This window comes from Hyla sarda, chromosome 2, assembly GCF_029499605.1.
Source record: "Hyla sarda isolate aHylSar1 chromosome 2, aHylSar1.hap1, whole genome shotgun sequence".
Taxonomy (NCBI): Eukaryota; Metazoa; Chordata; class Amphibia; order Anura; family Hylidae; genus Hyla; species Hyla sarda.
In genome coordinates, this window is record NC_079190.1 from 428,138,304 (window position 1) to 428,153,002 (window position 14,699).

At 41.1% G+C, this 14,699-nt stretch overlaps 1 protein-coding gene across 5 annotated transcripts in view; it reads left to right on the forward strand.

The window, feature by feature from the left end:
- MYO18A (myosin XVIIIA) overlaps positions 1 to 14,699 on the forward strand; it is a 350,022-nt gene that overhangs the window by 100,852 nt on the left and 234,471 nt on the right. The gene's annotated exons all lie outside the window — the stretch shown is intronic.

Here is a 14,699-nt window from a genome sequence, read left to right on the forward strand (position 1 = left end):
TGCAAACAGACCCATTCACTATGATGGGGTCCCGACTGACCCGTTACTTTTTAGCGGCGAGTAACGGGAGAAAAATTTGTGCAAGCACAAATATTTCTCCTGTTTTTTGCGATCGTAAAATAACGAACTTCACACTGCCAGAGACAAACGACAGTGTGAAAGTAGCCTTAGCCCTGAAGTGGACCTCTGACCTCTCCTGACCCGCCTGTTTGACCTAATTCTTGTATTCCCAATAAGATAACAATTCCTGAGCATCTTTTCTTATAGTTCTGTGTTGTATGGTTCCTCTGTTACACTCAATAGAAATATATAAGTAAATAGTCAACTGAGTGTTATTAGCTGAGAGTCTGCCCTCACACTGTCTAGCACTGTCATCTTTGAGAGTCCTCACATAGTTTTCGGACACGCACCACACCTGTCCTCAGGTTGTGTGTGGTGTTACATCTTTGTTCCATTTAGGTAAATAAAGTCAAGTTGTAATACCATACACAATCTGAGGACAGGTATGGGGCTGTTTTTGGAAGAAAATTCGTTCTATTTTTCTATTTGTGGATAACCCCTGTAGAAATCCTACAATCCTACTAAAAAATGAATCTGCAGCCCACTTCACATGTGCAATGTGAACACCTGACCGAGTGACCATTTCATTTTGACAAATGCGGGAACCATCTAATGTACGGCCACGGCCATCGTTTAATTTTTCCACAGATTGATTCATAGCTTTCCCAAGGTTCCTGAATGACAGACCCACCTAAGTGAAGGCCGGTAGTCAGTGTAATCTACCCCGCTGGTCCACTACAGACTTTCTAGAAGTTTGCTTGTTTTTTAAACCATTAGTTATATAGACAATAGATGGCTTTAGATAGATGCTTGAATTGATATCCTTCCGAGCCTATGGTGCTTCTTCCCACAGCTCTAGTTGTCACGGACATAGTCCCAAATCATTGTTGATTGAACTAATATGCGATTCCTCGAAGACGGTGCGGACAGGTGTCTCCTCAGCAGCTGACCCCACAGGAAGGTTAACAGATGGCTGAATAGTGACGGCTTCACAGCTTGTCTGGGCTATTTCATGTTTATTCTGGATAACACACGAGAGATAGAAATGTCTATTCTTACCAGATCTTCACCCGAGAGAAGATGACATTAGGTTTACTGCTTAGTATTATTCCTATATTCTGTTCTATTGTTCGTGGAATGTGCCCTAAATCTTCTCTGATGGATCTGAAGAGCGCATGGGTGATTTTATAAGCTATATCATTCATGTACAGTTAATATCCCCCCCCTTCCCATTCTTTGTTTTATAGAAAGGAAATCTTCAGGACCACTGACTAGGCAGAATTGTCTTTCAGGATCCTTAAAAAGCTGAGTTTCAGTCCCTGTGTAAGGGGCAGTGGCCTACATATTGTCATCACAAAAATTAACAGCTGCATATAAATTTTAGCTACTTAAAAAAAAAAACTACCTATTAAAAAAAAAAAGTTCCTGTAGGGTATTTTTTCCTTAGAACTATCCATTGGACCATTCCTCTCTTATTCCTCCTGGAAATATAAGAATGGGAGTGTTAGACTGTAACAAACAAATAAGTGATCCAGCTCACCTTCCTTGATGTACGGTGCTTGGACCGGTGCCCGGCAAGGCATCCAATATTGAAGAAAGAAGGTACGGAGGGTCCAGCACTTCGTTGCATGCAGCTTTATTGAAGATACATCCCACCATAAAAATGATAGTCAGTCAGACACGTTTCGAGCGCAAACGCTCTTCCTCCGAGGAAGAGCGCTTGCGCTCGAAACATGTCTTACTGACTGTCGTTTTTATGGTGGGATGTATCTTCAATAAAGCTGCATGCAACGAAGTGCTGGACCCTCCGTACCTTGTTTCTTCAGTGTTAGACTGTGTAGGGGACTCATCCTAGTTGATAAGGTGTATACTAACCTCTAGTTGTCAATCTATTCGTACATTTCCAGGAGTGTTTACATTGGAATGGAATAACTCAGAGCAATTACTAAAACAAACCTATCTGGAGAGCTGACCTAAAAGGAAAATATTGGGGTAGATGACTTTAGCTTTATAGATTTTAGATTTATTAAAGTTATGTTTTTCAAAACCGTTTTGTGTCCAATTGTCTATGTTTAGGTCATTTTTTACGTGTGCGGCTTCGCTGTCAGTGTCAGTCAGTGATCACTGTGGGATGAAGATAACCGAGAACTTATCATGTCTGGTGTCTGGAAGACTATAACCTATTCTGATCCTCTCTATTTCTCCTTTAGACAATCAGAGTAGGACCCTTCGTCTCATGACTGCCCTGCCATGGCATTCTCCTCACGCTTTGCTTTCTGGGAGCAAAAGGGAAGTTTTATAGTACCCTGCATGCCTTTCCTTCGTGTATTTGTGGTACAGGCTGAGTGAAATTAAGAAATGAAAGTGTCCCTGTCATTTAAAGGAAAAAACCTTAAAGGGGTACTCCACTGGCCAGCGTTCAGAAATAAATATCCAAGCGCTGTTTTTAGCGTTGCAAGGGTGGGCCACGTCCCTCGTGACATCACAGCCACGCCCCCTCAATGCAAGTCTATGGGAGGGGGCGTGACGGCCGTCACGCCCCCTCCCATTGACTTGCATTGAGGGGGCATGGCCGTGATGTCACGAGGGACTTGGCCGACCCCCGCAGCGCAAAAACAGCGTTAAGAACATTTACTTCCAAACGCTGGCCAGTGGAGTACTCCTTTAACATGTGAAAAGTTTGGATTGTTTGGGGTCTCAGTACTGAGAACTCTTACTGACCAGTAGAACGAGGGGATAGAAACTCAAGGTAGCACGCCTCACTCGGAGCAATCCTGAAGCCCCATTATAAGGCTATGGGGCCGCCCAGAAAGCAGGACAGAGATCTCTTCAAGCCAAGGAGGGAAGTGCACAACCAGCACTTTTTCCCAAATCTTTCTGATGATTGGTAAGGGTCTCAGCCCTGAGTTCCCAACCAATCAAAACTTTTGACACATCTTTTTATTTTTTTTTATTTATTTTTTTTTTAAATGAAAGGTACACTTTTAAAGATGCAGGATGATGTACAATTATTAATCATATGCTTTAGAGTCTATGGGTTATGCCTTGTTTTTTCTTACGTTAACTTTATGGTTGTTATGGTTGGCCTATATGTTTACAGTAAGTAATGGGCCATTTACATCACATTTTCAGCACTTGTCGCCAGTATATGTCAGCAACCTGTCAGAAAGGTTTGTTCATGTAACGACACATCTCCGTCTTTTGAGTTCTGTACAGAAACGTATACGTTCAAGGAATGGATGGATTATTATCACTAGTAGACTATCTTTGGCCCAATAAAGTCAGTAGATTTGCTGGGAACGTTTTAGACTATACATTTGCAAACCTTTTTGACAGGTTACTAATGTATAGTTGTGATGTGTGCAGAAAATATAGAGATATAGAAAAAAATGTGCTTTGCGCTTTTGGTGGCTGTTTAGGTTCCTATTAGATGCTTAATTTAAAATTTTATAATTTATGAGGTTGTTGCATTACATCATTAGGGTGATCAGCTGATCACTCCCGATTTTGCTCTCAGAGGTAGTCAGGTGTTTCCTCCACATTGTTCACTGCAGGGGAAATCTAGCATCACATAGCAGCCATTTAGATGGAACACGTCTTATACAAGATGGTCCAAGTCCTCCAGAATAGAAGCCTCTAACAGAGTTTCTTTCCATTTTGGCTCCTAGAGTCGCCCTTCCTCTATTATAACCATGTTTCCTAGTCATACGGACCAGGGTTGTATCATTTTCCAATTTTCCTCTTTCTACTTTAGAAGTGACTTTACCCCCTGCTCTTATTTCAAAACTTTAGGTTAAGGATGAAGATAAACCTTTAGCAAAGAAAAAAGATGGTGGCGCTGGCAGCCAGAATGGAGCTGTAAGTTTAACTATAGAGGTGTCAAATAAAGGGGAAAAACTATTTCTGCATGACAAGTATGTGTCTGTGCTGCGTCGACTTAAAGGGGTACTTCACTTAAACTAAACTTTCCAAACGCTGTTTTCGCGCTGCGGGGGTCGGCCACGCCCCTCATGACATCAGGGCCACGCCCCTCAATGCAAGTCTATGGGAGGGGGCGTGACAGCCGTCACATCCCCTCCCATAGATTTGCATTGAGGGGCGTGGTCATGATGTAAAATGGGCGTGGCCGACCCCCGCAGCGTTCAGCACATTTAGTTCCAAACGCTGGGCAGTGGAGTGCCCCTTTAGGGTACGTTCACACATACAGGATCCTGTGCAGATTTGATGCACAGGATTTGTAACTGCAGATTAGAAGCTGTGCTCAGTCATTTAGTTTACATTGAAATTTGCAGCAGAAAATCCTATGCATCAAATCTGCATACGTGTGAACGTACCCTTAAAGAGATTTCAGCGGGACTGCCACATGGCGCTAAAAGAGGAACAAAAGTATTATTTTAAGTGCATCAGTCACAAAGTTTATACATATGAAACTACTGGTACAGTCAATTAGATGTTTGTATAACATTATACACCTTTATATATAAGCTGTTGGTTTCTTCTTTTATCTGGCTTAAATAGCCACTTTTATATAGGGGCTCAGAGTGTTGAAGAAATGTGGTCTGGGGGTCCATTGTACACAACCCCCCCCCATATCTCTACACCTCTCCCATGCACTGTCTGATTGACACACGTGGAACAAAGAGGTAGCAAGCGTAACATTACAGGGGAGAGGTGTTGCATCCCGGGGACACAGCGGACCCCCAGAATTCCTGTTCTTCCCTATAACTTTTTTTTTTGAAAAATAAAGGCACCAACAGCATATATTGGGGAATGGTATGTATTACTACACTAACACCAATTTGATTGTGCTGATGCTTTCATATGCATAACATATGATGAATACACATCATAGAGGAGTGTGTTTGGCTTAAACCCCCCCTGTGAGCTAGAAACTGAAAAATGGCAGAAATGTTGGGGTGCTGGGAGCAGGTCCCAGCTGACAAGAGACCGCCCCTGGAATACGTTCCCATCTAGAAGAAATGTCCTGAATGAGGAATCTGCTTGGTGCAGAAGAATTTCCTTTTTAAAATAAGGAGACATATTTGTTTAGTTTGCCTTTAAGACAACTGCATTGGAACGCATTAGGTTTTCACAGAGCGGTTTTGGAAAATCTGATGAAAAGTGGTTTGAAAATTGCCAAAGTCTCCTGTTTATTCCATTCATGCCTCCAAAATCACATTCTTGGTTAACCCAGTGATGTAAGGGAAAACCTTTCTGCTCTTTGGGAATTGTTTAACTGTTTTTGCTTTTTATGTTGATCGTTTAGAGGCAGCATGGCATCTTTTAGTATCTAAAGTCTTCGTCCAGTTTAGTAAAGTTTATTGCCTAGGAGAAACTTTACCCATTTTAGACAGAAGGCTGACATACGTGTCAGTATGTGATGAATATAAGCCACTTCTGCTCCCAGGACTAGACCGAAACCTCTCCTAGCCAATGGCCATTCAGGTTTGACTGTTACATGATGCGCTTCATGTGGCTTTTCTCTGTGTGACAATGCCAAAATATGTGAATTGGAACTGTTATATGAACACCCCATTCACTTTTATTACTGTGCAGCTGGTACATTGCAAGCTTTGATCAAAATGATTTTTTTGGTGTTTGCATTTTTGAGTTTCTCTCCGACCCACCAGCCTTGATTGATAGATCTCTACCTGTTTGGACAGGTAGAAAAGTTATGACATTTACTTATATAGTATGGCACCCCTTGGGGTTCATTGTGTAAAACAATGGGCATATTAAATTTCTAGGTTGAGTGCTTTTGCTCTGTTTGTCAGGGAAGGAACAGAGCCTTTGTTGTAGCGTAGTATAACTGAAAAGACTCCTTCTGCTGTGGGAAGTTATGCTGGGTTCACACCAATGTCAAGCTATGTTTGCTGGGTCCATTCTGATCACAGGAGTTGAGTAGAGTAAAAGAAAATACTGCAGGTCCGTTTTTCTCCTAAAAAACAGCAGGCGAAAAACTGATGAATCCCATTCAGTCATTGGGACCCATGGTGTCCGTTGTGCATTGGGCTGTCCAGGTATGTTGTTGTCACTGGAATGGACTTGGTAACAGAGTTCTGACAGATGTGAACTCTGCCTAAGAGTAGACTATACTGTTATCTTCCAGAAGGTAAAGGAGACTGATTCTGTCCAGAGCTCACACCCAGCACACATTAGCCGAACCCCCAAGGACAACATGAAGTAAAATTCCCAAAAGGGTATCTTTTCTTTCCCTTTGGGGCATGCATATCTTCATTAGTCAAGTACCTGTTCCTACTTAAAAAGTACCTGTGACCAAATATACTGTTCTCAATTACCTCAGGCTATGTTCCCTAATTACCCGTAACACCCCTCCTGCCCTTAAAAACAATTTCTGAGCTTTAAAAAGCTGTGGATCATACCTTTCTTGTTCGTATAGTGCAATTTTCCAGCAGGAGAAAGTGGGCGTTTCCCAGCAGGCATGACATCACTGAAGCCTGCTGGGGGACCACTTCCGCCCTCACATTGTTGCAGCTCTGTGCATGTTTCAGTCTGTTTTGCTATCAGTGAGGCTCTCCTGCAGGTTTCAGTCTGTGCAGCTTTCTGTGAGAATCTGTGGAGCTTTCCCTTTCTGTGCAGCTGTAAATCAAGCTCAGTGCAGGGAAACACTTCCTGAGTTTGGTCTCCTGCCAGGCTGGGAGGAGACCGAACTCACTACTGTATTAATTGTGAGAGGAAACAGAACATAGCCACCTAGTGGCGATTTTTTTAATATTACATTTAAAAAAAATTTGTGTTGATAATTTTAAAAGCATGTGAATGGGAAAGTGTCTGCTAATTACACAGGGAACACTATATTAAAAGTTTTATTTGGTGACAGGTACTCTTTAAGTAAACACTCCAGGCACTCCAACATGCCATTGAATTAATGATGTACCCTCCTCTTATAGGGGTCCATACATTTCAGCTGACAGTACAGTTTTCAAATAATATTTTCCGTGTATACAGTGGGGATCAAAAGTTTGAGCACCCCTGGTAAAAAATTGTATTAATGTGCATAAAGAAGCCAAGGAAAGATGGAAAAATCTCCAAAAGGCATCAAATTACAGATTAGTCATTCTTATAATATGTCAACAAAAGTTAGATTTAATTTCCATCATTTACACTTTCAAAATAACAGAAAACAAAAAAATGGTGTCTGCAAAAGTTTTGGCACCCTGCAGAGTTAATATCTTGTACTGCCCCCTTTGGCAAGTATCACAGCTTGTGTACGCTTTTTGTAGCCTGCCAAGAGTCTTTCAATTCTTGTTTGAGGTATCTTTGCCCATTCTTCCTTACAAAAGTCTTCCAGTTCTTTGAGATTTCTGGGCTGTCTGTCACGCACTGCTCTTTTAAGGTTTATCCATAGATTTTCAATTATGTTGAGGTCAGGAGATAGTGAAGGCCATGGCAAAACCTTCAGTTTACGCCTCTTGATGTAATCCCCTGTGGATTTTGAAGTGTGTTTAGGATCATTATCCATTTGTAGAAGCCATCCTCTCTTTAACTTCAGCTTTTTCACAGATGGCATCAAGTTAGCATCCAAAATTTGCTGAAATTTTATTGAATCCATTTTTCCTTCAACTCGTTAGATGTTCCCTGTGCCACTGGCTGCAATACAACCCCAAAGCATGATTGATCCACCCCCATGCTTAACAGTCGGACAGAGGTTCTTTTCATTAAATTCTGTTCCTCTTCTTCTCCAAATGTACCTTTGCTCATTCCGGCCAAAAAGTTCAATTTTAACCTCATCGGTCCACAGAACTTGTTTCCAAAATGTATCAGGCTTGTCTATATGTTAATTTGCTAAGTTCAAATGCTGATTTTTGTGGTGAGGACGTAGAAGAGGTTTTCTTCTGATGACTCTTCCATGAAGACCATATTTGTACAAGTATCTCTTTATAGTGGAATAGTGTACCACAACTCCAGTGTCTGCCAGAGCTTTCTGGAGGGATTGTGCCGTCAAACGTGGGTTTTGAATAGTTTTTCTCACAATCTTGCGAGCTGTTCTGTCTATTTTTCTTGGTCTTCCAGATCTTGCTTTAACTTCCACTGTTCCTGATGACTGCCATTTCTTAATTACATTCCGAACAGAGGATATTAACATCTGAAAACGTTTTGCTATCTTCTTATAGCCTTCTCCAGCTTTGTGAGCGTCAACTATTTTCAGTTTCAGATTTCAAGACAACTGCTTAGAAGAACCCATGGTGCTGATTGTTGGGGCAAGGTCAGATGAGTCTGGGCATTTAAAACCTTTGAGACTGACATCACCTCAATCATCATCTGGGAAGACCAGAACAATCCATGACACTGGCAGGTCTCAGCTTTGCAAAGGGGGCAGTGCATGCTATAAATTCTGCAGGGTGCCCAAACTTTTGCAGATGCCATTTTTTTGTTTTCTGTTATTTTGAAAGTGTAAATGATGGAAATAAAATCTAACTTTTGTTGACATATTATAAGAATGTCTAATCTGTAATTTGATGCCTTTTGGAGATTTTTCCATCTTTCCTTGGCTTCTTTATGCACATTAATACAAATTTTTACCGGGGGTGCCCAAACTTTTGATCCCCACTGTACCATGATACACCTCTACAGCACATTTTGTGAAATAGCTGGCAGTGCATGTGGTGGTGCAAGTATGATGATAATAGCAGTGTGAATGATGCTTGGGATAGGTCCAGGGTAGGCTCTGCCGGGATAATTGCTGCTATACATATAAAGTGATTTCAGACCTTGGTTCGCTTTAAATAGCAACAAGTCTGCAGAGAACAGAATGCTGGGCGATAAGTTTCTAGAGCCCCAACTCATTACTTAAGTTCTTGGGTCAGTACAGATCTGTGAAATAACATGTCAGCAGATTTATATCAAAGCTCCCATCCCACTCTTTGCTGCTGCAGAGACGTCCTTATACGAGCAAGAACCGGACAAAGCTTTACATTATCCTCTCCTATTGAGCACCGGCTCTCGTACCCTTCATGCAGTAGGGTGTATATTTTTATACGGTGGACATCAGAGACCCCTGAAAGGTATGAAGGCTTTGTTTTCATCTAAGGTAGCATTTTATGGCTTAGAACCAAGGGGCTTGTGGTGATAAAATCTGCCTTATAATTAACACATTTATAGTGTATGACTGCCATCCATATTGGGAGGGATGACGGAATACAAGAGTAATGGAAGGGTCAAGTGGTGCTGTATCATTCAGCTGTGGATGGTTACTTCTCAATAATGCCTATGGGGACCACCTTATTAGGAAGCTATTTGGGTTCTCTTTTAGGTTCTTGGTTATAGGATATATGGCAGAGTTTTTCCCTGCACTGCAGTCTTCCTCCTCTGCAGCGGTGTAGTGACAGGCTTATCTGACGTGTGCTTTTACAGCAGTTCACTGAAGCCATAGACTGTCTAAATTACTGAACAGCCCCCTTGTGTTTTATGCAGTAGCACATATGGGCAGGGGAAAATACAAACAGCAGGTGTGGACTGTCTGTAGTTTTTATAGTGCCAGACCATTGTTTCCCAACCAGCGTGCCTCCAGCTGTTACAAAACTACAACTTCCAGCATGCCCGGACAGCCAAAGGCTGTCCGGGCATGCTGGGAGTTGTAGTTTTGCAATAGCTGGAGGTACACTGGTTAGGAAATACCGTGCTATATGTTACATGTACTGGGGAAGCACTGTGGAAAACTTTTTTGGTTAAGCAGGTTTTAACAGAACATGAAAGTTGCAAAATTAATAGGTATCAACATAATAAAAGGCATAAAAGGCATTGGCTGCCAGACAAAACTACCATAGAGCCGTATATAATGTTGTTATTCCAGACACAGAAAAAAGAAAAAAAAACGGAATGTATCTTGCCCATGTTGTCAGACTTTGGCACTTTTCAAACTACAAATCTGATAGTGTGTATATATGTGTGTGTGTATGTGTGTATATATATATATATATATATATATATATATATATAAATAAATATAAATAAATAAATAAATAAATTAAATATATATATTTATATATATATTTATATAAATATATATATATATTTATATATATATATATTTATATAAATATATATATTTATATAAATATATATACATATTTATATATATATATATATATATATATATATAAATATATATATATATATAAATATGTGTCTGTACATTGTGTATATATGTATGCACATACATGTATAGATGTGTCAGTCAGTATCAAACATTAGTCTTTAGAATTGTCATCTTTTGCAGACCATAAATGTATTTTCTGTGTCACCCTCAAACTTAAAGGGGTACTCCGGTGCGTAAAAAAAAAAAAAAAAAAATTTTTTTAAATCAACTGGTGCAAGAAAGTTAAACAGATTTGTAAATTACTTCTATTTGAAAATCTGAACCCTTCTAGTACTTATCAGCTTCTGCACAGAGAAATTTGTGACATTCTTTCCAGCCTGACCACAGTACTCTCTGCTGCCACCTCTGTCCATGTCAGGAACTGTCCAGAGCAGGAAAGGTTTTCTATGGGGATATGATTCTAATCTGGACAGTTCCTGACACAAGGATTAAGATTTTATAATAGAAGTAATTTACAAATCTGTTTAACTTTCTGGCACCAGTTGATTTGAGAAACATTTGTTTTCTACTTGTTTCCACCGGAGTTCCACTTTAAGGCACGTTTTAGGCAATACAGGACCGCATACGGCTGGGGGGGAGCTAAAGCCGGGCGTTCCCATATCCCTGCCGTATGCGGCCCGTATGTAATGTATTTCAATGAGCTGATCGGAGTGAAACGCTGACTCCGGTCGGCAAATTTTTGCCCCATATGCGGTTTTCCCACCGGACCTAAAACCGTGGTCTACCAAGAATTTTCTGCCAACCTTCTCAGGTTTATCATTTACTCACACCTCTTAGGAGTGATGTTTTTTATCTGCCAGGTTAACTTAAATAATTAAGTAGATCCCCTTTTTAATGTCCCATACACTCTCATTTTGCCTTCATTCACCGTATTGGTTGGGATACCGACAAACAGGTCCACGTACATATACTGCGCGGTGTACCTATTGGAGGGCGAATTGAGAATAATGGACAGTTCCTACAATTCCAGACAAATGACTGGCGGGGGGGGGGGTGAACTATAAGTTCAGGAAATGGAACCAGTGTATTTGCTTTTAGGCTACTTTCTGTCCATTAAACTCAAAGGGGTTACTGCAAGTATGGTGAGGTATTCTTACGCTTGTCTTTTTGCCAGTATCCCAATTGTATATCTGCAACAGAAGGCAAAATCTGGATGTGAATGGGACCCAAAATATAAGGAGGTGCATTTGTACATACAGAGGAGCGGTAGTAGTTTGACATCACTCTGCCGTGGTGCTGTTGTTATGAACTAGAGTAAGCAGGCAGGAAGAAAACCCTGAGACCTTTATTAATTGATCCCTAGATAAATAGGTTTTTGGGTGATAAGTGGGTGAAAGTTTGAACTTTTTATCTTGAGTTTTTAAATTTTATGTGTCTTCAAAAAATTATTTTGTATTTAATTGCATGCCAAAGACTTTAGATATGTACATTTGATTAAGGAACATTTTGACTCCTATAAACTATTGAATAACTGTTTTTATCAAAAGTTTTTTAGGGTTTTCTTTATTTGTTATGCAAAATAAAAAAAAATAAAAAAACATTTCTATGTTCAAAATGTAGTCTGAAAACTCAGAAAATGAGGGAGAGCAGTCTTTAAGGAGTCCATCCCCTCAAAGCCCATTGAGAGCAAAAAGCCCAGAGCCGAGACCAAGCCCATTTAGAGTGAAGAGTCCGGAAAGGGCGTCAGGCCCCGTGCGTGTAACCAGCCCAGAACCAGTGCAGAACGGTGATGAGAAGCCGGCCAACACCATGCAGAGAGCTGAAAGCAGAAAGTCCATTAACTCAGAGGCTACTTCTGAAGATCAGGGTGCCAAAAAGAAAGTGGTGAAAGTAGTAAGAAAGATGGTTAGAAAAGTCATTCCACAGGAGGATACAGGAATAAAAAAGGACCCTGCTAAAGAACAGGAAAAAAGTCAGCCCCAGTCTCCCATTCCACAGGCACCTGCCATGCCAAAAACAGAAGCTAAGAAAGAAAAGGACGACATTTCAGTGGGACTTACCAGCCTTATGACTAGGGGTAAGATGAAAGAACATAGAAGTAGGTTTAAGCTTCCTGAGAAAAAAGTGGAGCCGATAACTGAGCAGTTGGCCTCACCTACTCCATCTATGGAAAAGCCAAGCGAGAAGCCCAGCAGCCCGATTCCTCCTGCTCCTTTAGAAGAGAAGATCGACACTAAGGCTAACCTGCCATCCAAAGCAGTGAGTCCTGACCTGACACAAAAACCATCTAGAGGACTTACATCAGAGGTATGCACGTACCTACGTGTGTGCATGAGCAACACATCTCAACCAAGGCCTCCCTCCAGTCTAGATGACCAGACTTAACAAAGCATGTGACCCGTGTGCAGTGCCACTTTGCTCTAATATTTTAACTTTAGATCATTATTTTGCATGCCTCAGGTAGATTATTTCATTTAAATTTTATGTCTATTTATTATGTATACCCCTTTTGAGTTTTTTTTAATTCCTTTTAGAATGTTTTTTTGTCGCAGTGTCTCGATCCTGTTGCCTTTTAGGTTTGTGCTTTGGCTGTTAATAGAAAAACTATATTTGGCTCCTCTTGAGTTTGAGCTTTTTTTTTATCAATGAAGAATTGAGCTTTCAGTCTGAAGTAGTAGTAGAATCAAGGCACAAAAACATCTGCTGGCTGTGCTTGGGCCTTATCTGTGTTAGATAGCAGAAGAGTGAACTTTTGGTTTCCAATAATTTTCCTACCTCTGCTCAGTATTCTCTGAAGAAGGGCATTGCACTGCCCAGATCTCAGAAGTCTAAGTCTTCCCAGATCACTCAAGAAAGGGGGATCTCAAGCAAGGTGTGTTGTCTCTTATAGTGTCACGGGATGGCTGAATTAGGTATTTTATGTTATGTAGCACTTTTTAGCAAGGTAATTTATCATGTGCTTCAAAAATCTTAGCCTTTGTTCTTCTATTTCTTTAGTGCAACCAAAAGGTGGCACTAGAGTGACAGCTTTCTTCCTTCAGGAGGAGTGTTATTTTTTCCCCATGGAGCCTTGCCTGGCCTGTACATCTCCCTAAGCCAGGGGTCTCAAACTGGTGGCCCTCTAGATGTTACAAAACTTCAACTCCCAGCATGCCCGAACATCCCCAGACAGCCATTTGCTGCAGCTAATGGCTTTCTGGTATGCTGGGAGTTAAAGTTTGAGACCCCTGCCTTAAGCCATCTAGGAGTCTCTGGCGGGAAAAAAATGGTTTTCTGAGAAGCTCTGAAGTGATCTTGTAAATAGCCTTATGGATGATGACACTGATGAAAGGTCCCAAGTATTCTTTAGGGTCTATATACACGGCAAAATTTCCGCTTGCAGAATTCCACCCCAAATTAAAGCCCATAGACTTCTATGGGATTCCGCACTCCTATTCACACTTCTGAATTTTCACTTGCGGAATTCCGCTAGTGGAAATTCAGAAGTGTGAATGGGAGTGCGGAATCCCATAGAAGTCTATGGGCTTTAATTTGGGGCGAAATTCCGCAAGCGGAAATTTTGCCGCGTGAATAGCCCCTTAGTTCTCAAAGTAGGAGAGGTGTCCTCTAGATGAAGATGAGGAGGATGGGCTACTTACTCTGGGTATTGTGTTCTGGGAGCATGGTGTAGAGTCACAAATGAAATTAGAAAATTGGCTGCCAAAAGCTATCGTTTTTGTGGGCCATTATACTTTTTTTTTGATCCTGTAGCTTTGTAAGATCTTAAATATGCAACCTCGTATATTTTTCAGCTGATCCTGTCTTCTGAACATTGACCTCATCATATATTATAATATAGAAATATGTTTGTTTTGGAAAAAGCGGTGATAGATAGGGAAGGTGGGGGTAAACAGTGCAGTTTCCTCCTATAGTTGGGGTCTTTAGATGTGCTCTGTCTTTAATACTTTCTATCCTGTGGCTCTTCAGTTGTTTCAAAACTACAACTCTCAGCATGTTCTGTCTGGCCTGTAGTGGTCAGAGCATTCTGGTAGTTGTAGGTTTGCTGCAGCTGGAGAGTCACAGAATGGACACTACTTCCATGTCCATGGCCATGACCACTTCTGTTCTACTATGTGAAACTACAAGTCTAGTTATATCAGTGGCTGGTGGATATGCTATTAGTTCCAATTTCACGACAGCCTCTGCTTGCAGGTTACTGATGTTACTGATGGAGTCATTGGCTGGACGTGTCCATCTTGTGCGAGAACTTTTTAGAAATACATAGAGTTCATATGTACTACATTCTATTGTGTGCAACTTATGTTTGTCTCATGATCATGTCATGTTACATGATCCTCATGTCCGAGTGCAGTTGTGCAGGCATCCATTAAATGGGTACTTTGCCCCTAGATGTCTTATCCCCTATCCAAAGGATAGGAGATAAGATGTTTGATCACGGGGGACCCCCACTATCTCTGCTACGGCACCCCAGACATTCATTGCACGGAGCAAACTTAACTCCGTACTGGATGACTGATGATGCGGGGCGGAGGTTCGTGACGTCACGGGCACGCCCGCTCGTGATGTTACGGTCACGCCC